Source organism: Tympanuchus pallidicinctus, unplaced genomic scaffold, assembly GCF_026119805.1.
Source record: "Tympanuchus pallidicinctus isolate F22 unplaced genomic scaffold, pur_lepc_1.0 scaffold2, whole genome shotgun sequence".
NCBI classification, from domain to species: Eukaryota; Metazoa; Chordata; class Aves; order Galliformes; family Phasianidae; genus Tympanuchus; species Tympanuchus pallidicinctus.
The window spans coordinates 51,971,222-51,995,725 of record NW_026294721.1 but is presented as its reverse complement, the minus strand read 5'-3'; the positions used below and the strand labels follow the sequence as shown (position 1 = coordinate 51,995,725).

General features: G+C 40.2%; 1 protein-coding gene and 2 long non-coding RNA genes across 3 annotated transcripts in view; 1 reads left to right on the top strand and 2 right to left on the bottom strand.

Moving 5' to 3' along the window:
- Positions 1 to 434, bottom strand: part of LOC128080012 (uncharacterized) — a 35,825-nt gene extending 35,391 nt beyond the window's left edge. Inside the window, exon 1 of the long non-coding RNA XR_008206434.1 lies at positions 251 to 434. This is a non-coding gene — a long non-coding RNA (uncharacterized LOC128080012). The remainder of the gene's footprint in view (positions 1 to 250) is intronic.
- ETNPPL (ethanolamine-phosphate phospho-lyase) overlaps positions 1 to 24,504 on the top strand; it is a 339,765-nt gene that overhangs the window by 190,538 nt on the left and 124,723 nt on the right. The gene's annotated exons all lie outside the window — the stretch shown is intronic.
- On the bottom strand, positions 11,696 to 19,552 carry LOC128080018 (uncharacterized). Its single transcript, XR_008206442.1, has 4 exons — positions 19,502 to 19,552; positions 16,801 to 16,927; positions 15,815 to 15,885; positions 11,696 to 11,956 (listed from the first exon to the last, which is right to left on the bottom strand). It is a non-coding gene; the product is annotated as an uncharacterized LOC128080018 (long non-coding RNA).

The following is a 24,504-nucleotide window of genomic DNA, read 5'->3' as shown; positions in this document are numbered from 1 at the left end:
AAACTGGCGCCACTGTAATTAAGCAGACATTTAAATGGGCAGTTGCTTGTTCAGTAGGATGACCATTTGAGAACAAAACATCTAAGGCATTTCTCAACACCTCATGCAACCACCTTATTCAGCCAGCCAGCTTTCACCAACAAATATTAATGAACACAGCAATTGCTTTTTGCAGCAACAAAAGGGAAATACTGGAATTCTCACGTTCTACCCGCTTGCTTCATGCCAGGAGTCATACACTCATCCTTACCAGAAGCAGCTCAATAAAACGGCTGTCCTTGGCACTCAAATAATTTCATTTAGTGAGTTCTTCACCCAGTGGTAATCTCTGGTATGGTTGTGGAAAACCAAACCTCCACCTATTTTCTGCTCTTTCACCAAGGGACCTTCTCAAAGTAGTATTATTCTATTTTCATCTATATTAGCTTAGACGTCTCCCCTTTGCCAATTTTAATACATGATAGAAAACACTAGTGATAGCAAACAACACGAGATCCAAAGATACGAAGTTCAATGTGGGCTCCAGTACACATCTGCCAAGAAATCCAGCACTTACATGCACAGCAGGGACCAAATTGCTACATCTGTAGAGCTGCTGGGCAGCTAAGACATGAAGTACCCATGCAGCTTGCAATCCTGTGCTGCCTGCAAGCAGCACACTTGCTATTCTGATTCACTTGCTGTATGGATAGAAGTACTCAATACAGCCCTTGCTCTCCTTTGGCCAGGTCTAGTGTCCAGCTCTTCCATCAAAGAGTCAGACTCTAACATGCTAATGACCAGAGAGCCTCCTTAAATTGTGTCTGCATATGTACAGCACAGAGGCAGCTTTCTGAAGGGGAAGGTTTTAAATTACTGAGTCAGTTATAAACAGAGCTGTGTGGACTGATTTTCTTATCGTTTACTGAAAGTCCCAAAAACTAAGAAAGAAAAAAAAAAAAAAAAAAAGACCTTTATCTTCATAAATCCCCTTATTTTCCTTACTGAAGTGAAAAGCTGAGGCAGGAAAGTACTGGCCTGAAACAACGCCTTTCTTGACTTGAAATTTTTTAAGCTTTTTGATACAAGAATTGAAAGACAATATTTAAAGTGGTCTTAGAAGAAAATACAACTCATTAAGGGTTTTGAAACAAAACAATTGAAACAAAAAAACGTGCACTTAAGATATTAATCGGCATCACTAATAGCTCATTTTAACACATACACACACACTTTACCCAGCTCTGCAGGTGAGAATTTATCTGTGCCACATGCCTATATTCTTGCTTCCACTTCAGATGCATTCAGCCTCTTACCAGGTCGGTGTTCTAGGGGTTCATGCCGCCAACCATCATCCCATCTTAAAGACATTTCCTTTTTTAAAATGGTGCTGCTTATCTTTTGAGCTCTGCCTCTTTCTTCTTCTAGCAATGCTCCTTATTTCTCATGCTTTGAGAAGTAGCTTATCTTGCATCTTACTTTCTCGCTTATTTCTTTCCATCTCTCTGTATTAAATTAAACAATACCGTTATGCAGTAAACAGTCCAATAATCTAAGTCAGCATGTGGTATTCATAAATTGTTACTGTGCAGCTCTGAATCTGTCACAGCCCCCATTCAAGTACCCTGAACTTTGCAAAGGTCTGAACCGTGCAAATATTCAGCTCAAACAGCAGTAGAAAACCAACCTATCAGAACTGAACCATTGTCCAAATCCACTCTTCTGGCCCTCGCAGTGATCTGTCCTGATGCATTCAAAAAGGACTGCTCAGAACACAGACTCTAGCACATATGTGCCAACTCACTCAGCCCAAAGCCTGCTCCTAGGACATTCATCTCCCCAGACCTCCTCCAGCAGGAGGGCATCCCAAGCCACCAGAAGATCTTTCCAATGCAGACAAAGGTGCTGGCACCATTTTTTCCAATTGGCTTCAAAGACCCTTTGGCTGATGGGGCTCACTGGTCCACCCAAACCATCTGAGCATTACTGCTGTGACAACAACAAAAATCCCCTGTAACCAGAGCCTGCCCATAGGGAAGCATGACCATAGGAGGAAAGCCTCCTTTTATCTCCTTACTCATCAGCAATGAAAGAGGAACAGCCCCTCAATCACAAGAGCACTCAAATCATCAGCAAACTTTAGATGAAAGAATGAATCATCTTATCTATAGGGCCAGTGAGTCTCATGGCTGAATTAATCACATTTGCACAGAAAGTGGCAAAAAACAGCAAGCAAGAAAACAAAGAGATAGCATACTCCTATGTTGTGTATGCTGGAGCTACACAGGTTACACTGGGAGCTGTATTAGCATATGACCTACATTTTAAAATTAATTTTGTTCTCGAGTTAGATGTTCAGGTTTAGGGTTTTGGTCTTTTTTTAGTCCTGCAGGCAATTGGTGCTATTGTATGAGTATTAATATATCAGCTCCACCAGGTGTTTCCCCTCCCCTCCAGTGTTTGCAAGGGAGGTTTTAAGTAGCAGGGGGAGGTCTACTCATAATCAAGGTCCAGGCATTGCTGACTCTCCCATTCTGCATGCTGCAACTCTTCTGTCAGCAAAGCAGCAACAGCAACTGATGAGCATTCACATGGGACCACTCAAAGCTCTAAGGACAAAGAATAATCTGTACTGGAAATGGAGAAGGAGGAAGAAACTAAATGAGAAGGCAGAGCTAGTTAAGGTTTGCAAGGAAAAAAATAAAAGGCTATAAAAAAATCAAAAGAAAAAATAAGTTAATCTGAGCTCGAGGAGTGTTGGAAGAATGAAAGGTTTATACAAGTCTTTGAAAGATGTGAAGCACAAGTATTGAAAGGGGAGTTGATATTAATAAATAAAATTGATATAATAGCTTTTGAAATTGCTTAACAAGCAGCAGTAACTTTGAATAAGTAGGAAGTAGTAGTTTATTTCTGCTCATTTCTTTTACAGGTGAAGTTACATATGGAAAGGCTACAGGCTGGGATGATGTTTATTTTAATGCGTAAGGTGAACTCTGACATGCAGACATCTGAGAAATACTTTAAAAGCACTTGGGAAGGGGGAAAATGACAGGAGAGCAAAAAAGCAGATATGCTCAGTTTCAAGCAAAGAAGAATGAATAATTGCAGCAATTGTCAGCCACTGGATCACTTACACATTTCTTGGTAATTTCAGCCACCAAGAAAATTAGAGGAATACCAACTCACTGATGTTAAAGGTAAACTCCATTATTTGAAAGAATCCTTGCAGGGTAGAGTCTGAGACCAGCTGTTAAAGACTGTATCACACCCACTGCAGCAGCACATCAGAGGAGGACGCTGCAGGGGCTAACAAACTGAAATAGGATACTTGCACAAGAACTAAGTCTCTTTTAGCTGAAGGAACTCCTTCCCTATCTGGGAAATTTTGTTCTATCTACTTTGTTTCATGGCATCTTAAAGCATTGCATTACCTGCAATCAGTTCCAGAGAGCTTATGTTCCTCATATCATTAGTATTACTAAATTGATGTTAAGATATTGTTTTCCTTTTAATTTGGTAGTGGTTTTGAGCAGAAGCTGCCTGATTACTGTACCTAATCCAGTGAGCCCCAGACAATACAAGCAGCCTCTAGTTTCTGCCTGAAATAACTCTTCCTGAGGCTTTACCCAGTGCACCCTCCTCACCACATGGCCAGATGTGTACTGCTCTCAAGTTGAAGCACTCAGTGGGCCCCATCCATACCATGCCCTAGCCAGACAGAAGAAGGAATGTCATGCAACTCAGGTTACCTGAATAGATGCAGATGCTCCATCATATGGCACCTCATGTTCTCCTCACTTAAGCATGCTACCATTCTGGCCACAGAGCAGAACTGGGCTCCCTTGGTTATATGCTTGGATGGGAAAGGATTTACATGATATTTTTTCAAGGTTGTGACAACAGGATGTAAATAAGCAGGGCCGGGACATTGCTGGCCAAGGAATTCTAGCAAGTCATACCCAGCTCAAAAGAACTGCAATGCTATCTCCAGCCTGCAAAATATCTCAATATCTCTGCAAGGTGAGGTGCCCTCGACATACAGGGCAGAATCCTTTCCTTCTGTTATTGCCCTTTCCCCCTCTTAAGTAAATCTTGAAAAATATCCACATTTTCCACGCTTCTTGTGGAAACTGTGGATATTTTTCAATTCACTTTTTTTTCTTTTTTGAACAGAGCAGGCTTTCTCTCCCCTCCATTTGGATAACTCCAAGATGAAGTTAACAAAATACTCCTTCCATAATGCCCTCAGGAGAAAAATAAGAAAAGTGAGGTTTAAACATAGATGAAGGATGACAGCTAAACCTTAAAATCATAGAAACACTTATCTCTGATAACTACAGTATCTGCAAATCACAATTTCACTGATCAGAGTATGCCATTTGTCCTTCTAGGTAAGGAGATGCTTTTTGAAAAGCTCCAATGCAAACCAATGGTATTGTACTGAAGGAAAATAATTAAAATGATAACTGTAATCACTACCATAAATACTTACAATTTAATTAAAGGCAAGGATTCTTTGTCAGTGTCTAACTAGAGCTCTCAATGGATGCGATTTTCAGAAGTACTGTATTTCCAGAGGGAATAAAGTAATTTTGGTCTTTTTCTTTGCTAAGTTACTAATTCATGAGAAAAGCTGATAATATACAAGCATATCTAGTTCTCAGAGGGATTTTTAGGTCAAATTCAGTCCCTTTTTCTGGAAAGGAAATCTATCATAACTTTTTTCTTTTTTTAAAAGCACATACCCAAACCAGTGCTGGCTACAGCAGTGTCCTTCAGCTATCCTAGAGATGCACACTGGTAAGTGGTGATGTTGGGTCACAGGGCCAGCTTTTGAAACATCTACTCCTTCAGAAGCAAGCAGCCAAAGCTCGACTCTGGAAACACCCCTTGAAAGAAAGGTCAGACGCAAACATCCCCCTCTCTGATTTTAAATGCCACACTCAGCAACACAAACCAAAACAAGTAATTCTCCTGCTTGCACCCTTTATCATCAGTGGTGCTTGTCAAGAAGATGATCAGTATCATTCATGTATGAGAAGCCAAATGAGCATTAAACCAATGCAAGCTCTAGGGCTCTTCTTTTGCAAGATAACATCAGATATTAGCCACCATTTCTTGCCTCATCACATGCTGATCCCCTCAGTAATCAGGATTTTAATTACACAAATCTGTCTCTAGGTATTTTTCTAGCATAACTACTAAAAGGCACAAGTGTACTGAACTTGTGGCTATAGAGGAGATGTGCATTACAGACAAAATTCAAATAGGGATAAGGTTTTTAAACTCCCCCCAAAGTTTGGGTGTGCTGAGATTTATGGTTTCATGTCAGGCTGTTTAAAGATTTGGTTTTGTGGCTTTCTTTTTACTCTGACCCCAGAAGGAGTTTTGATAATTAGATACATATGCAAATATCTGCATATGCAGACATTTGCCTGCTTGAAATAGAAAGATTTTTCACTGGATGTTCACAGAGCGCTGGCTCTTATTTTTAAACCTCATTGCATGGAAACTGCACAGAGCATCTGACTGTGAGCTTCAATTCATGACAGTATAACATCAAGCAGTCCAGAAGTTTGGTCATTTCTGCTAAACATCCTCCAATCTTATTGCTTCCTGACCCCTGTCTAGTAAGCCTTCCGCATGAACCCGGAAATCCTTTGGATCCAGGCCCTCTCATGGGTTTCAGCCTTCTCCTATTTACCCACCTGGTCTTGAAGAGAACCAGAAAGAGCTCGATAGTCTAAATATCAAAATTATGGATCAACCCAACTCGTTTTCATGGGGAGAAGAGTCAAGATTTTAACCTTGACCAAGCACAAGGATTTTGCAAGTCTCTCTAGAGATCCAGGTAACCCAGATCAATGGGTATTGAGAGATAACATTTCTGCCATGATTGTCTCAGCCCTTATGAGCATTTCTACACACACCTTTCATTTCACATGCTGTCTGTGTGGAAGCACTGCTGCTCCCATGCTTCAGCACTAAGATGCTGCTACCAAAAAGAAGTACCTAATTACTTGCTTGCCTTCTACCTGTATGCCACAGGCAGATCCTGCACTGACTGCCATTGCTTCTCACACTAAACAATTACTTAATTAACTTGCATTATTTTTTGCACTGATTTGTTAATACAATATAAAACAAAAGGCTGAAACTTACTATTAGCTCATGAGACACGGAAGGCCTGTTTGCATCTCACCTGAGCAGCTGAATAGAAAACCTTGAAGCAGATCATTACCAGGACATGAGGTGGACACAGCGACCAGTACAGGAAAACCAGTGATGAACAACAGTCCCAAGCCCTTTTCAGTGCAGAAAAATTACTTCACAGTTTAACTTATCTATCAGGCATCTATTACCACCACTAAAAAACAATGTTGAATTAATCTAAGATCTTTAGCAGGATAGCTAAACTTTACCAAAGCCCTGGAACTGAATTAAGATTAAAAAATAGATTCAAAGTACATAGGGAGGAAGAGATAGGTTATTATTCTTAGCAGAGGTAAATATCCATGGAGGCAACGTAGTGGCAGAGCTGGCCACCTCCCATGTTTGTTGTGCAACTTGGGAGGCAGCACATAATGACATAGGGAGGATAGACTTTCCCACAGCTTTTCTTTGCTATTCACAACTTGTTACACTTTGGTAGCTCCGTTATTTTTCTTTCCTCAAAGAATAAGGCCCTCACTCAGCAGTTCCTCAAACAAGAGAGTGTGGATTTATACATGCCTTAATGTGTTTAGAACACATGTTACAGATGCTGCAATGACCATAGTGAAAGCATTTTTTTTATTTTTTTGAAAGAGGTAGACATCCAGCCTAGGTAATCTGAAACCCTTCACTGAATAGCCCATCTCTGCATTCACTGTAAGGAAATGAATCAAAGCAATTGCAGTGCCCAAAGCCAGATGTTACACAACCTCCTCATTCCAGTACCATTCCTGTTCCCTTAGTGCATCCTATGTGGAACACCCTGAACACTGACTTGGAAGGGTCCCAAGGAAGACCTTTAGTTTACATCCAGAGATGCAATTTAAGGGACCTGCCAGCTTAAATCTCAGAAGGCAAGGAAGAGAGGACTGCTGGAGATCATTCAAAGACAAAATTACAGCAACTCCTTTGCAGTAGAGCAGAGCTCATACAAGACAGCCTAGGGTTCCTTTTAATTTGTATAATATACAGCTTGCCCCAGTTTATACACTCTACAGCATTAGACAATTAGACATGCTGAAGTATCATTATTCGCCTGATTCACCAGCTAAGCATCCTCAGCCTCCACTCCCCTTCTCTCCCCTGAGTGTGGACTACTATCCTCATTTTTGCAACTCATACAGAAGAGGTGCCCTACAACTATAATTAGTCTATTCCTTGCTTGTTTTAATAGCCGTATTTTCTAAACTGAAAGTAGCATTCTTTTCTCAACTATCTTGATTATTTGAGTTTTTGCCTGCCTAGGACACTTAATTTTATTTTATATTTCCTTTATTTTCACTTTTCTGGGGGGACAAAGAAAGGATCGGTTGAAGTTAAAACTGCCAAATTTTACTTTTGATCTTGAGTATATTATAATGGCCTCAAAAAAAGCAGAAGAAGGGCAGCTGGAAGAAGTATTTGCAGCTGTTTTATAAAGCAACTCTACCACCAGGCTTACAGGTTTTTTTTTCCCCAAGACATAGAACTAATGTTTTCCCCATGACCTTGACTAAAATAACACATGGATCACCAGCAGTAGTATGTATGCAGCCAATCACCTGTAAAGTGTCTCGATGTTGGTAAACTTTGCCAGTAACAGCACGTGTGGAAAGCTCAAAACATAGCAACATACTGTGAAATACAGCACATATGGAATGCTTGAGCGTGTGCGCAGGAAAACTTTTCTTTCCTGACATTATTTTGAATGATAAGCTACTTACTAAGGATAGCATCCCATCCTCACACCAACAAATCAGGTCATGTGATTATGTATTCCTATTTATTTACAATACCAGATAATGTTTGAAAGACTTAAAATTGCATGTTGGTCTAAACCTACAGCGCATTAGTTACCATTAATCCTGCTGCATAGCTCCCAAATGGCAAGAAAAATAGCCACTTATTTTGAAAAATGCCTAAAAATGACACTACTTTAACATCCATCATCTTATTCCTTCCTAGCCCCTAAGGAGTTCTTGGGTAGTCCTTTGAGAAACTCGGCATATCTATCACTAATGGTAGAAATATCCTATTTTAGATTTACATGCTTATGATACGTAACTTCTTAGATCTAGTTTATCCCTAAACCTTTTCTGTACATCAGGCATTTATGATATTTAAAGAGGTATGTAGGGAAGAAGGAAGGAAATACTGAGGTTGCAGTTTAAGTTATCCACCTAGGTTCTGTCCTGAAGATTTTCAAGCAAGTTCTGGGGGACGTTATTTAGAGAAGGTGAACAAAGCAAGTAAAAGAAAAAACACTATGATTGTAATTTCTTACCTTAAACTTACCATTCCAAAAATTTGAATGAAGCATTAAAACAAAAATCCTTAGACTACAAATTTACTAATTATTATCACTAAATACTATTTGCTAGCGACTACAATTCCCTCATACGTAGGTGGACATCAAGATCACTTCATAAGAGGTGTACAGAACTGGACACACAGGTACCCTTGAAACTTCTCAGAAGTAGGGAGGAATGCAGCTCCTGGGCCCTACACTACATCAGTGAGGAGCCAGCAGGATTCTGGTTCATCCATTCTCTTAATTCTCTTACATGGACTTTCTGAAGCACTAGGGAACAGGCTGTTCATAGTTATAGTCAACCACCATCTGTAGCTAAATCATTAGATGGTAAGAGTAGGAAGAGAAGAGTTGCTATTCTCTTCCAATTCTATTTTTTCAAGAAGACTGAGGTGATTGAGGTATGGAATGAAATGCAGAACATCTGTGTTAGAGCTGGACTTCAACCTACAGAGTTGCATAGATGTGTTTAATAGCTCATAAGTGGTCAGTCTCAGGGATGCTACTAAAGGCCCTCTTAACCACAGCCTTAACTTATGCTTGGTTCTGAAGCTAAGTCTGTCTTTAACAGAGATCATTGGTAGATAAAAAATAGTTATACTAGCCAAATCCAAGAACAAAAATCTGCAGCAAGAAAGATTACGCTGAAGATAATGAAACTAACAGCCCAATTGAAAAAACATTTGCAAGTTCTACGCTGCTGAGGATCATAATGAACAACATTAAAAACAAAAATCTTGTATGAACCAAAGATACAGATGTTGTTAAGAAACTCAGTAGCCCATTCATGAAACTGCGTATGTGGGGGCTAATAACAGAGTTTAACCTCAGGACTCTTTCAAGTAGAAGTTTTTTTCCAAAGATTCAGAAAGCAGAACAAAGCTACAGAAAAAAAAAAAATCTGAGATATGTATTTAATCAGCCATCTTTTTGTGTGGAAGCAGCATGATCTGTGACTGCAGGATGCTCTTAGGAACCCTTTTGAGAAAACCATCCTCAAATGTTCATGTGAAATCATGAGTATCGCTCACAAGTAAGCCATTTAGTTTAACTTCACCTTTTCTTCCATACTCTTCAGTGAGCTACTAGATGTTTATTAAGCACAAGAGGAGGAATCATTAGAGTTATATGTCTGAAAAAATACAGATGAATGAAATAAAGAAGTTAACAGTAAGCACATACAGTACCTAAATCTAAAAATCTCTTACTGCAGAACTGCAATAGAGATGAATAAATATAAAGCTTTAGACAGTATTTAGCTATGGATAAATAATGCAGTAATCATGTGCATATGAGTTTGAAGAAGAGAGAAAGAGAATATTATCCCTTCGTATTCTGTTCAGTAAAAGCCTTAGGTTAAATATAATTTCAAAGTATTCTTGGTTGAATCTAGTATCCCACTCTTTTGAGTAAAGTTGTCAGATCCCACTTAAAAGACTGATAATCCTGCAAAGAGGAAGACCACATTACCACAAGTGACTGAGAAACCCTCTGACTATCAGTTACTGGACAACACTCACAACAGGCCTGGCATGCTCTAAAATACTTAATATTATCTTACGGCAATCACAGGACATCTTTGTGTTTAAATCACAGACTACACATGAAAGATCAGTTCTCAGAAAAATTACTTGGGTATGTACTCTAAAAGCCTCACTCACCACAGCAAGAGGTTTCATGATCTGTTCCTTATATGTTGACATTGTGCCTGGAGTTAGACTACGGCAAAGAAAGATTTGTTCAGGTTGACAGCAAAGAGGGAATGATAGGGTAGAATTCAGTCTGCATCCATACTAGAGTGTTCATTTTTTCTATGATGGTGAAAAGAAAGCCACTTCACTGGGCACAAAACATTTTTTCCAGTATGAAATGCTTCATCTATGAGAGCTGAGAGTAGAAGCAAATGAAGCAAACAGACAAACCTACAAAACCATAGAAGGTACACAGCAGCCACAGCTACATCCTGCTTATAAATGAAAGTGGACAGAGCACTGTTGCAATTGGTCTCAAAACCTTTTTCAGTCTGAGGGGTCTTTCACAAGGCATGCTGGTGGGAAGCCTGTAACAGTACCTAGCAGTAGACAGGACAGTGCCCAAGAACATGGTGCTAGTGGGCACTGCACAGCATGATGTAAGCAAGGAACCGCTCATAGAGGCAGAAAATGTAACTCCACTCTGTCCTACAAACAGGCATGCGGGATTCACAAGTGGTGGCGACTGCCTCTAAAACACTTGGCTTGCAGCTTTCCCCAAATTACTAACCTCAAGGATAAAAACACATAGATAACAATTGAGAAAACAACAGTAAGATCAGCTATTTTTTTCCTCTATCAGAGGTCAGGACAGCTCACTCAGAGGTAGGACCTGCATCTCTAGATTTCACCACCCCTCACTCCCCTAAACATTAGGGCCCTCTTAGCATCAGAAGGCCTGAAAGGTACCCTTGCTTGTTCTTCGTACCTCTTCCTCCCAGGTGGCTGGAAGGCAGCGACTCCAGGTTCCCATTTGCTCAAGCAGGAACCCATCTACAGCCCAACCTGTTGCCACTACTTTCAGAACAGTCTTTTACTTTTCAGTACCTCCTGTTAACTCCATTCCCACACCATACTCCCCTAAAAATCTGTTATAAACCATGCAACTTAACCTATCAAAAAACTAATTTGGGGGAAATTTTCTTTTATCTCCATTTTCCAAGTCCACTCTTGTTCCCCTCTGCAAAGAGGCAAGAAGTTCAGAGGGACCAGAGCTGCACATCTGCCCTCTGAGAGTGCACTGCCCACATTTCATAAGCAAGCTGGCTGAAGACCTGTCTGCTGCATAGTTGTCACAGCCTCCTGAGGTCTTCTGTTTCTGTTCTCCCAGGAGAAGAGCAATCGATCCCCACACTCCAGACTTGGGAGATTAAGTCCTCAGGATAAACCATTGTAGTGCATGATTGAAAATATCATCTTTCCAGCTGTGTCACTCATCACACTAAAGTATTGCTGCTTTGAGTTCCAGAAAGCCCTCTGTGATCCTCCCTCAACACACTCTGCGCTCCAGTGCTCTGCAACCACCAGATAGTATTGATGTCCTCTAATGAAAACAAGCCCTTCCTTTTCCTGGCTGTGAGGCAGACTGTGACTCAGCAGAAGCTACTGCATGAATAAACACGATGGGCCAGATTCTCCTTGACATGCACAGCCCTTTCACACCCTTCTGGCAATGCCAAAGAGCATTAATGAGATTGCAAGTGTGCATTATGTCCATGTTAAGGTCTCAGTGCAATGCCAGAAATATGTGAGGAAGCCTCAGAATAAATGAAATCAGGCCCAGTAAGAACAGAAATGCTACAATGGGATTTCTGTGGGAACTTTCCCAAAAGTCATCTCCCACTGAAACTGCACTATAGGCCGGTGCTCATTCTGCTGGTCACATGTGGCTCCCAGACCTCCTCAGTTCATCAGCCTCAGAACATATGTGATGGCGTCTCTGTGCAGTAGAAAAAAAAGAAATGAAAAGGTGGCTCTGCTTCCAACTCCACAAAGGATATGAGCAGGCTGTGTATGCTTCTGCAATCCTTGTCAGTCAGTAAAATTAGATCCTTACAGCCCTCTCACTTGAATACATGTAACTAGCTAGACATCAGGCAGTACAGGGCTGCATTTGAAGCATGAGTGCAGCAGCAGAATGTAAGAAGAATGCTGCATTGATTTGGGCATTGTCAGGATCTTTCTGATGGCCAGTAATCGCAAAGGGCAGTGAGCAGACTGCAAGGACTGTGGACACATAACTAATAATTCAGAAGAGTTTATTCTAATATATAACTATATTTTTTCTTTCTATTATGACCTTTTATGTGAATTCTAAATAAAACACAGCAACAAAATATCTGCATTTGTAATTAATTTAAGGGATATAACCATGGCTTGTATTTCTTGCTTGAATTTGAGTTTTAAAACAAAAGCAAATAGTCCAAGGTTATCCTGAAAAGAATTTGGGTAAATGAAAATTGTTAACTCCACCTATGAGGAAAGTTCTGTTACTTCCCCATAAGCCTTTATAATAAGGTTTCATACCGTGCACTATAATAAACTCATTTGGAAAGTCCAAGAGGCACAGTTTTCCAGAGATGGCTAGTACCATCTATAGTGCAAAACAGTACCTTCTAAATGTTGAAGATTACACTCAAGTCTTCTACAGCTCTACTGCCATTCCAAATTCCTTTGCTAAATTTATATTAGAAACATTTGCAGTGATGTTTTTAACCTCCATCTGTGTGTCCCTGATGAGAAGGAAACTAACAGAAAATTTAAAGAAGCCAATTAATTCAACTATGAAATTAAAACTGAGGAATCCCTCAAAGATGTAGTTGCCACTTTAAGCATTTACTGAATCTTATTTTAAATTAAAAGTCAAGAATTTTAAAGAGAGAAAAAAAAAAAAGCCTCCTGAAAGGGTTAAACTATTCCCCTACAGCTTCCCTAAGCGGAACTGATATTCTTAGTCTGACTTAAGGATATGGAATAGAAAGGCTGCCAACATCTGTTGTGGTCAGAGACAGATAAAAGAGACTAATTCAGAGCTGGAAGAACCCATGTACAGCATTCTGTGTTGCATTACCCTCTTCATAAAAGCACGCAAAATAGCATTCGATAGTATGGAAGATCGAGGCTCACCTAAAATTCTTCACTGTAGGGTCCTAGGAGTTCCGCACATATATACGTTCCCTCATCATCACAGAAATAGAAAAAGCATAACATGAAACATTTAAGTTCTAACTGCAAAGCTCTGGGACTACAAATATTTCAGAAACAGTGAGCTTATATTCTCACCACTATATAACAGTAACAAATGAAACAGAAAGAGGAGGTAGGTGATTTGAAAGTAATAGCAATTTAGCCTGTTGACCACAAGAAGATTAGCACAGTACAAGTTAGCATGCTAATTAACTTTGGAAGTGGATTAGCCCAAACTTCATGAATGCAGTCAGGACAAGAGGATCCACAGGGGCTTGAAGAGCTAACATGATTCATATTCACACCTCTATTCAGTACTTCATGTAGACAAGTCTTCAAATTACAATAATCAAAAATTATTACCAAGGAAGCCAACTGTATTATGATGGTATATAATAGGCACATAGATAAAATCCACACTATAGACTACAAAATACAAAACATTACATCCATTTATATTTACTTCTGCTAGAATCGGTCTCACTGTGGGGCAGGAACTTCCAATGTCTGAAGTGGATTTTGAAAAACAGTCATTTTACTGCAGGAAAGAAACATTATGCGTACAAGCAGCTTCACTACATTATGAATGTGTCAAGTCTACATGTTCTTCTGGTGTGAGTTCTGTTGTCCATATTCCAAACGAACATTCAGTGAAGTCAGCAGGACTTCTGCCCAAGGAAGGGCTGCCAACTGCATCTTTCACAGTGGAAAAAGAATTATACCTCACCTTTTTTATGCATCAGTACCTAGGATGCAGGCCTGGAATTAAAACTCGCAGCAGTGGGTTCATAGTGAGCACGGCTGTCAGGATCAGAGAGCAACAGTGGCCATAGGCACTGGGTTCAGCTGCTGAGCTTCTGAAAGTAGAGCTAGAGAAATCCTGCCCTTACTTTTGCTCCAAGGAGGTGGTCTAGTCCTAACTCCAATGGACAACTGAGCTTAGCAATATTTCTACCTCTAACACCCCGACATGTCCCTAGAAGTATTTTCCTGAGCTTTCAGAAAACATGTAGAATATTCTTGGACACCGCATTACCAAATGAAACCCTACCAGTTCAGATAAAATTTTTTCAGCTACCTCCATCTATTTTAAAATTTACTTCACATTCTGTCTCTTAGCCTCCCTCAAAATTTCTTCACTTGATATAAAGGAGAACCACATTATGAAGCACCAGCTTGTAAATGCAATAAATGATTAAGGATTCTCAACAAACACCAGTTTCTTCTCTTAGATACATGATTGTGGCTGTCTCTTCCAAACCAGGTGTAAACTTAGAAGCTGACTTCATAAACTCATTCCTCCACTGCCAAACTGAAATCTGATTTTTCAGCTCAATAGCATGCTTATGTGTTAAAAGTACACTAAACTATTAAATCATGTTTATTGAGGTTTTATTACTGTTGCAGATACATATTCTGCAACATTAAAGGCCAACAAATGTTTTAAATTATTGGTATTTATTTTGTCACACTGCATTTTTTGCAAATATATGTTTTGAATAACTGATCTTTACTTTAGATGCATTGAATTATTTAAAAATGTATTTGGAGCTTTAAACAACTACACCATGACTACTACTTCTTCCCTAATCTGCGCACATAAGAATGAAGATAAACACTGCCTCTTAAAAACATCTTGCTACATCTAAACAAATCATCTGATACAGGTCCTAGGTCTCACTGCATGTCTCTCAGTTGAGAAATTACATGCCCAGTAGTATAATAGCAGTCTGTGCAAGGTCTGATCGAATGGGATTTTGCCATGCAAAGCCTGCCAGCTTCTAGATCTGTATGTCTATGACTCCCTTCTTTACAGGCAGTTCCCTGTAAAGACAGGGTTTGTGCAAGAAGTAGGAAGATTTAGTACGCCACACAAGTTCTTCATGTTCCATAGTCCAAAATAGACTTATCTGGAGCCAATTAAGAGTGTAATTTATACCAGACCCTTGCTGGAATGACTTGCACTCTTGCGGCTCTTCAGATGTATATCCAATAGGGAGCTGTCACTCTGCATGAGTTTTAATACAGAGGTCCAAGTACAAAATCCAGTACCCAGAGAGACCATGTGGCTTCAGAACTCTCCTTGAGAGACACTGATCCAATAGCTCAACATCCAGGTAACACACAGCATGGCATTCTCCTCTTAGTGACAGGTATAATGTGGGTTATTTTCTTTTCTGGATTTGGCAGTCTTCTTCAACAAATGAAGTAGTTAATCAGTTTTTCAGCATGAGGTTTTTTTGTTGTTGTTTTTTTAAAAAAAACTTATTTTATATATTAATAACCTTAGCTATTATTTCATCAAGACAGGCCCAGGCTTCAGAGCACTGGCTACATTTACTGGAACAAATATGAAAGAAATAAACAATTTTCTTCTGAATCTGTGTAGCCCTCATACTCTTTTACAGTGTTTATAAGCATGAAATAAGTCTTAGAACAGAGCAGGAGATCTACAGAATACATGCACATAGCCTAAACTAGTTTGCACATAATTAAATACCTTGAGTCTGGAATCCTAATCTAAAGAGTTTTGTTCTTTTTACTACAGAGAAGTTACCTGCACGTCATCTGAAACAACAGACCACCAAATATAAATAACAAGTGTACTCACCAAAAGTTGTGCATTTTTTGCATTCTCTGTTCACACAATGCAACCCATTTAAATACTGATCCATTCTGCAGCTGAAAAATAGGGAAACGAGAAATCACTTTTGATGCAAGCAACTGGCATGAAGCTGTAGTACTCACTAAGGAATATTTACTGTATTTAATAGAGCAGTGCTTCAGAAATCTTATATTAAAAGTATATCTTTATTCTACCATTCAATGCTGTGCAGTTTCCAGTGAACCACCTCCCATACATACCAGAAGCAGCCCAGAGCAGGCAGCATAGAACTCAGCAGGTGACTTACTTCCAAACAGGAGATTTTGGAAGAGACCCATCAAAAGCAGTTTTTAGTTAATTTTGCTGCAATTGCAGTGTCTGGAAGTCCTTAAAGAAAATATAAGATCAGCTTTCCTATACTTATCTCTATGTACCCTTTAGAACATGCCGAGCCATGTTATCAAACAGCAATTTTTTTGCAGTCTTGCAGCAGTGATGTGCCCTCCCTATATGCCTATTTTCAGCAGGGGGATGAGGCACATGGAGGCAAAGCCTTCTATCACTTAGCAGCCAGCTAAGCCAGCTAAGAGGTGCAAAGAGAACTGAGACCTGCTACATCCCAGGTCATCACGCTGACTTCCAGAGGGACCATTTTCCTTAGACAAAGGGAAGGAACTCGCCTGTACTTTGGGGCCAGAGGTCCCTAAACTGCAAGGACTGCAGCTTGTGGGGGCAACAGAGCAGCAGGAACTGCTTCACTGTAATTAAAAAAAGCAGACTTCCATTGGTTAAACAAAGTGGATTACATGCTACTGCAACAAGGTAGGATCCTACTCACCACTTTTAACAGGCCCACTCCCCTCTGGGAAAGTACTAGAGATCTTTCCTGGTTATTTTTGCTAAAATAGCTGAAATTGCTACGCTGTCAGGCACAAGGTATGAGTATTTAAGGCTCTCCAGTGGCAAACACTCACCACAAGCAGCAGTCTCACCTGGTTTGGTATTTGTCAGTGATAGGAAAGCCCTTTTAAATCCTTACAGCAAAGGAAACACAGTAATGACCCCGAAGTCAGGAAAATGTAGTTACTGATTAGCAGCAGCCCAAGAAAATAAAAGGGCCTGCAAGAGGGGGGGAAAAAAAAAAAAAAAAAAAAAAAAAAGCAGTCTGAAATCCTTGAGAGGTTTATCTCTAAGACATCTGAAAGCCCAAAGAGTATTTTTGTTTGCTATCTGTGTAGGACAGTTTCCTCAAACACCTCAGTTCAGCCCCTGCCTCTCATGAGAAGGCCACATCTTGCTCACCGACACAGAGCTGCTCCAGCACACCAGGAAAGCAAGGAATGTCATCCCACCTCAGGACAGCAAAGCTGAAGAGCAAGGAGGATTTCTGCCATTTTCAGTCACTCTCTGCCATGCACAAGCAGCCCCCTCTGTGGGGTGCTGTGCGCCAAGGCCAGGCCACCATGATCCAGCCTGGATCCAGCACAACTAGCTTCCTACCAGCAGGACAGCCCTGCTGCACAGCAACACTTGAGCCCCAGAACACACACTGCATCTCTTCCTGGACCTTCTCATAAAAAAAACCAAGCAAACAGCCACAGGGTAGAAGACAAGTTTCTTGCTCCTACTCGTCCACAATCCTAGTGTTTTTGTGATAGTCTGCCTCCAACAGCCTCTTTGCTTTTGTACCAAGAAGCCTTTATCAGAAGGCTCACAGTTAAAAATACTACTAACAATAAATTTATCTCAAAGAAGTATTGCACAATTGGTAAATACATTTGCACTCCATAGGCAGCTAGAACCCTGTGCTGCTTTGAAGAGGCATTGACAAGGCCTGCAAAGTGAAAGAGTACAAACTCCAGCAAGGTTAGGGATTACAATATCTCAGAAAGTATGAAGAGTTCACCTCAGTTTTTCAACTAAGCATTTCAAGAAAAATTAAAAAAAAAAAAAAAAAAAAAAAGAAAGGAGATCCTACTCAAAACATTTAAGAATTTAGAGATCTCTAACTCCTCTCTTTTATCACAATCTCAGTTCTCCTTCAATGGTTTAATATCCTCCCCTTCAATGAAGTGGATCACAGCCCCAACAGAGAAGGTAGGAAGTCAGATGCCCTACTTTCTAGCCCCCCCCTTTCAGTCACTTTTGCCACCCAATGTGAAACACAGGTAGGATGAATTTTCTAGAATTACTGCACTAAAAAAAAGTGAGGATGGATAACTCAGTGACTGTCAGAGTGGGACCAAAAGTCAATCAATCTTCCAGTGTAATATCAATTTATTTTTTTTCTTACTAAACAAAGCAGCACAGTCCTGTAGAAGGCTCAGAAGAAAAGCACAGCAAGCTCCTTCCAAGGGGTCTGCAGAAAATTTACTCTATTAGAAATACCTTTCCAATTACGGGCTGCTTACAGTCAAAGGGATGCTGGTACATAGTTGACATAGATCTTTCATGAACAAAGACTGCGAAAGCAGTCAGGAGTTGTCAAATGATAGGGAAGCATGAACATTTCTCCATAGCAAAAGAAAAAGCTAGTAGCAGCAGCCTAAAAAGACAAGGGTTGATTTATGTTTACAGTGTTCAAATGTGAGAGCAAACTGGGCCACCCATTTAGAGCTGGATTCTGCTCCTTGATTACACTGCTATTTTTAACTTCTGTGTTTTTATAACAAGTCTGGCTACGAACTTTGCTACACTTTCTCATACAAAGAGAATTCATAGACTTTCAGCAAGGCTGCTGTATTTTAGATTAGATGGCAATTTTATTTGAAAAGTGACAAGGAAAAAATGCAGCTTCTCTTACTTGGCAGATCTGTGCCCTGTGTGTATTCTATTATAATTTACTGATGCTGGTGATGAAATACATTCCCCTTTATTTCAGTCACTTAGCCCTGCAAAACTGGTGGAGCTGAAAGTAAGAATAGCATCCATGACTTCCCAGAACACATCTGTGTGAAGTTGGAAGGGTTTTTTGTTAGCTTGTTTTTAATTCGGTTGGGATTTCCATAGGTAGCAAGCACAGATGGATGTCCCATACATCAGCCCAACAGAACTACTTCACATCTAAATGTACCATCCAAGCCCAGTAGATACAACACCTCCCAGGACTGTTACAAGCTCCACACAAATCCCTGAGCTCCCAGGAAACATCCAGAGCAATCAAGTGAACTTGCATCAACCTGGCAGAGTATTGTTCACCATTACAGTGGTTGTGAATTAATACACAGCAATGTGGCTGCCATGAGCCTGGCATCCCTCAGAAGGGTAGGACAATGGTACACATTGGGTAAGGCTGCAAACAAACACAGTATTGTTAAACAGGAAATCACAAAGAAAGCTGTGGCAACTTTAATGGTCTTTACTCTGATTTCCTTGAGTAACAGCAGAAACACTTGCAGTGAAAAATCCATAGCCCAGATTCTTCACACCCAAAGCTACAAGATCTGGATTCTAGCAGGTGATTTTGAAAGTAATGATGATGTAGTAGAGTTGCTCTCTTCCCATTTCCTGCCTCTAGAAGGTATGCTATTTATCTTTCCAAGGCTTTTCAGTTTGCAGATCTGAGAGCTAGAAATCTACTTTTGTAGATTCTTGGAAGCAGTGAAATTGCTTCGGATAAACTCTTTGCAACACCAGATAAAATACCATTAGGAATATCAATAATCATATGTATATAGGAAAAAGTTGACTCACCCAACTGGTGAAAGGATCTCTATCTACAGAACAACCCCTCACAGAAAGCAGCCTTCATTGAAAAAACACTCCCTCTTTCGAGGCTAGCACTTAAATGAGCTCAGAAAGGGGAGGATCCAGGGTCAACCCCTTCTGGTCATCTGGGAAGAACAGGTGAATTGTTTGCACCTGTGCTTGCTGGGCCAGCCACCCCCTTCACCAGATTCTCAATCATTAGTTTAGGCTGTGACATAACAGGTCCCTTACAACTTTTAAGGAAGAACTGTTCAACTAGCAGTAGGTAAAACATTATGAGATTCACTGTCAAGTGAAATCTGTCAGATTCTCACATAAATCCCTTGCTTCCAATATTAAGGGTTCTGAACAAAAGTTGTGAGATTTATGACAAAAATCACCACAGCTGTCAGCAAGGTATATAAAAATACTGCTGAAGTTAAGCAAAAGTTGGACAAGAGATTGGTCTACAAAGCAAGGCTGTATTTTGGCTGTATCATAGAATAAAAGAATCACAGCATCATTAAGGTTGGAAAGAGCACCAAGATCATGTAGCCCAACCATCAACCATCTTATCACCACCACAACGCTAAATCATGTCACACAGTGCAACATCTACCCTTTCCTTCAAAACCTCCAGGGACAGTAACTCCAAAACCACCCTGGGCAGCCTGTTCCAATGTCTCACCACTCTTTTTGAGAATAAATTTTTCCTAACATCCAACTTGAACCTCTCCTGGTGCAAATACCCTCTTGTTCTACCGGTAGTGACCTGGAAGAAGAGGCTGACATCATCCTTATAGGTAACTGTAGAGAGCAATAAGGTCTCTGAGCCTCCTCTTCTCCACACTGAACAGTCCCAGTTCCCTCACGTGCTCCTCATAACACGATGTTCCAGACATTTCACCAGCAGTGTTGACCTTTGGACACGCTCAATGATACCAGCTCTGTCATTCAGGTCCTTTGCCACAAGTCAGCTGTGCCTCCTCCTGCTCACAAAGCCCAGTGCAAGCAAACATGTTACTGAAGTCACAATTTCAACTATATCACATAACTCTTATGTCCCAAGTATAGGTCTGTTCTTTCATCGTTTCAGGGAAAAATGTCCACTTACTCAAGCAAGGAAGATCTAAACTTACTTGAAAGAACATCTCTAAGTCCAACCCCAACTTTTAAAAGAGCTCCTTCAAAAAAGCACACAGAGGAAAGAAGAGTGATCCTTCCTACCCAGAGATGCGTGGGACAACCTGCTTTGAAGAGAGACCATCCTTCCACAACATGTTGCATTTATTTGTCTGAGATATGAAAAAGTGGTGTTTCTCAAACACAGGCATCATGTAAACAACATGGATGACAAAGATGCAGCAGAGTAATTTCTGCCTTCCTGGTAGCTCCCTCCAGAGTCTAGATTTTAGCTTCCTGAACTTTAGGGGAAAGTTTTACTCCAAGGAATGCAGAGGTGTTGATGGCTTGCTTTTTTTTAAAATTCATTTCAACTTAATTTCATTAGATTCCCTAAGATAGAGAACTTCAGAAATCAAGAAGCCAAATATATAAATAAAAAGAGAGAGGAAAAAAAAATGATGTCACCCTCAAGCAGTTCCATCAAGGGATGACATTTTAAATCACATCATGTCTCACACCCATTTCTTAGTGCAAAATAAATCACTTGAAGAGAGTGCAAGCCAATTTTTTCTTTAAAAAATGTTGTGTCCTAAGGCTCTCTTCTTGAACTTCAAAAGCATACTTCATAATTACTCTACCTATCAAAGGAAACTCAATATTTCACCTCCAACCTCCCTCTGCTTGTGTTATAATTTTTAATTGTTAATAAATTATATTAATTTTAAACTGGTTATTCTCTCTTGAAATTGCATCTTTCAAATGACTAGGCAAAGTTATTTTAAATTAACATATTTAACTTAAAATTATATTTTAATAATTTGTTTATGACTTTTCTTCCCTGTTAATTCTTGTATTAGGATTTCAAACTTGGGACACCCCATTTAATTTTATTTAAATATTACTGTCTCCATTTAAGAGCCAAAAGCTGCTTCATAAAGGTTTAGATTGCTAGAAAGCAACAATTTTTACTTTGTTTCAGTTTTCTATTCTTATTTGGAGCATTGCTATGCACTGTATGGGCCTGCAAGCTTAAGACGCAGTAGGAAAAGTTGAGGTCATATTTACAGTCTAAAAACTGCTCTCACAGGTGCGTAACTCACTCTTAAAGAATATGCACATCAGTATTTCCAGTAGAGATATATTATTTCCTTTAGCTAGCAGACACATTACTTAATGCTCTGTCCTTACATACATTCAAGAAGGGTAATTGCAGCCTCTACTGCAGATGCAGTATTTTCTATAAAGGTGAGGATGCTTCCAGAAAAAGGAGGCAGGGTTCCTATGTGCATTTGAGCCTGGTAATGAAGGCATCATTCTCCACAGCGCCCAACAGCCATCATTTAAGAGTTCTCACTGTTTTTTCAAGGCTGGTCACAAGCTTAAGTGAGTAATCACTGCAAAATGGTAGAAAAAAAACCAGCGTGCTGATACTAGTATTACATTTATCTATGCTCTTCAAACTCTAGCACACAGGAATTGCTTTCATGGCAGGACCCAAATTAGATGGCAAAGCCCTGTGCCTGAAAGTGACATGCGGTGAGACATGCATAAAGAAGACCTCTGTTTGCTTTGGAGGCTGCAGGAGCCAAGGAGAAATGAAGCATGCTATAAAGAAAAAAAATGCATCCAGTTGATGAACTCAGCTACACGGCTTTACAAACAATTCTCACATTGAAGGAAAAAACTTTCCAGATATGTCTTTGGGATTCCTAGGCAGGCCACTGGAAAGAACAAAGCAGAAACTGTCTCTGGATAGTATCCTTCAAATGCTATATTAAGTGCAGTGTCTACAGAACAGTGCCGGGTGGTTACTCTTATCCTCTGTTGGGTTCTTTTTCAGATAGAGGACTAGGACTATTTCAAGATCCCAGTAAGTTGTACAGTCACATATTAAATTATTTTTTTCTAAGATACTGGTAGACACCTGCAAATTGTCCACGTTAAAAGAACTCTGGCTCTGAAAGATGCAAAGAAGTGTGTACTTCAGAGATTGCTCCTCACTAAACCTGCTATATTTTGTCATCTTGTCATTGTTCTGCATGCAAGGCAGGCTTCCTATATGAAAGGAAGACTACCATCAGTGGTAGAACACAGGCGAAATGAATCACAAGGAGCTGGAAGAACTACAAGAACAGGAAAGAAGAAAAGTTTCAGACCAAATTCACGCTTGCATAAATCTCAATACACACTCCCAAGTCCCAACTTATCGAGATAAAAATGTAGCTCCCAATTCTTTCCATATGTTCCAAACAAAATGTTATGAGTGAAGCATGGATCTTTGTCCCAGTTGTTCCCTTCCAATGCGTCCCACCCAGCTCTAGATTAATTTGCTAAGCTCTTAGTTCAGTCTCATCTGCTTGGTCAAGAGCAGAGCAGGGAGCTGCGCCAGCAAAGGCATTGTACTTTTCCTTGCTAAATGAATGAGTGCGAGGTTGACGGCAACATGTGCTGGGAAGCTCAGACACTAAACATGTGCTTTTCTCCAGCAGAAAGACAGAGGGAGGGGTTGAGTGGAATAGGGCCGTATGGTTCCTTTCCTTTATGAGATGAGGGCTTCCAGAAGAGAAACGCATTTCAACAGGAGGGAGGCACAGCAGCCTCTTGGATGCTCTAATTTATTTCTATTAGTTGTCTTCATTTAAGGAGCAACGTGTTTTCTCTCGAGTCTGGCATAGCCACTGGCTGAAGCAACAGATGCACCACTCGGATGATCCTGAAGAAGGGAAAACATCTGTCTGCAGTAGCGTTTTTGGACTCTGAGGACCAAGTGTATAAGCCTATGGGAACTTCACAGACACTTGAAGTTCTAATTTATTCATTGTTGATTTATTTATATAACTTTATGCAAGAGCCATGGTGGCACGCAGTAATGTATATGGAAGAATTTTAGCATATAAATTAATTTTGTTCCCCACTTTAAGACACGAAGAAAAAAAAGAGAGAGGCTTTAGGTATCTGCAAAGTAGCATGTCATTAGATATTTGCGTATTGAGGCGGGCATCTGACATTTTATAGTATACACAGTTGACACATCTGGGAAAATGCATACACTGCCAGCTAAAATGCCTAATCTCTTCTTTAGCACATCTGTGGTTTAATTACAAAACTCAGAGAACAATTAAAATTCAGGTCAGCACACAGCAGCAATACCATCCTTTGATGTGGGGTCAGTATTGGTCACAGTCCTGTACTCATTATATAGGTTAATCAAGTTAGTGGAGTAACTATGACAGGACTGACCAAAAATCCATGTAATTACTGTTGCTCTGAGAGCGCTGGCAAGCAGGCTATTTTACTCAGTCAATATACAAATACTTTTTCTTTTAAATAAAAAGCAGCTAGAGATCACAGATACAGAGCTGTTACCGTAAAGCAGATTTGTTTGTTCCACGAATAACTCATTACTGCTGTTGCTCTCGTTATTTATACGAGGAGGGCGCGCAGCCCCCGGCACACGTGCAAGCACACACCCACACAGCAGTCTTAATCTCGTAATTAGATTTGTACCGGTGACTACTTCTGCCCCTGCAGCATCCCACTGGCCGTGGTTGGTTACGTTCTGCACCAACTTGCAAAGCCGGCGCACAGATCCGCTTGCAGTAATTTGGTATGAAATAACACACACATCACTTTTCTTCTCAGAAAGAGAATAGCACTGGTTGATGCTGGCATTGAAAGGGAGAGAATATGTGTTTGTGACCTCCCATCTTCACCCATGAGTCCATCTCACAAGACTTACTTGTAATCATTGCAGATTCTGGGTTAACTTTCGCCCAGCAACTATGGACAGAGAAATGCAACACTACAGCCAGATCTCTTGCCCAGATGTAAATTCCCCTTTATCCCTGAAGAAAGCAAACTCATCCTAAACCTCCCACAGGTAA